Consider the following 1,107-nt stretch of genomic DNA (forward strand, 5'->3'; position numbering starts at 1 on the left):
GAAACTTTTCACAGGTCACCACCGGATTGAGGTTTTTTTCCAACTCCCAGCCAAGTTGGTTGAATGAGTTACCGACGGGGGCGGGACGCGAAGCCTACAGAAATGCAGGCATTGGGCCGCACGATTTTGACGTCATGCTTACCTTCTTACGCTGCAGGACAAAATATATTTCTCGGTAGAAAGGGCTATCTCCAAATCTCTGCTTTCTCGACCAGTTTACTGCGTGGGTGACAGTGGCTGTGTGGCTTTTTGCCCGCATTTGTACTTGGATGTGTGCTAGGGCCTATATAAAATACTCACTAAACATCGTCAAAGCCAACGAGAAAACACAACGAAATTAATGATGGCAAATTTTTGTCGGCTAAAATAAAAGTTTGGATTACTAGTATACTAATAAAAAGTAAGTCCACACGACCTTAGAAATACGAGTATAAAGGACGGTTTAACAGACTTTGATGAACATTACAAACCTTCATCGTTTATCAGAAAGGTATTATTATTCAAATCTGAACTCTAATCCTCTGGACTTAAAAAGACATGCAAACATTATCACTTCAAAACGACATAAATATTTTATGGAAATGCGTGTTCATTTTGATGAAAGCGCAAAACAGCACTTTCACTTCTCATGATTCTGTGTATATAATGGTACAAGACATTCAATAAGAGACGGTAAACATTGGGGTGGGGGAGAGACATTCCTTAAACGTTTCTGTGATCACTTACAGAGAGTTTGTCTATATGCACTTTTTGAAGTCGTTCCTGTCTGTCTTGGGTTATCATAACCATATAGGCCTAAACATGATGTGAGAAGCAACCTGTTGAGGACGGACTGATTTTGATACAACACGCATTTCCCATACACACCTGCCCGAGTATACTCAGACTCGGGACTCGTCCTAAACGGGTTTTAACACAGATTGTTGCCTTGCATGGACGTATGAACATGACGACATTCTACTAAAACATGTATCAATCAATACAGTACAGAAAACAGACATAAAACGCGTTACGGTGGTATTTGATACACTTCATTTTTTTTTCAATTCAATTCAACATTAATTTCATTTTTCGACCAAACATATAAGTTACACTTCTTTTGCACAA

This window comes from Diadema antillarum, unplaced genomic scaffold, assembly GCF_040938485.1.
Source record: "Diadema antillarum isolate AM-2024a unplaced genomic scaffold, OU_Dant_1.0 seq00001813_RagTag, whole genome shotgun sequence".
NCBI lineage: Eukaryota > Metazoa > Echinodermata > Echinoidea > Diadematoida > Diadematidae > Diadema > Diadema antillarum.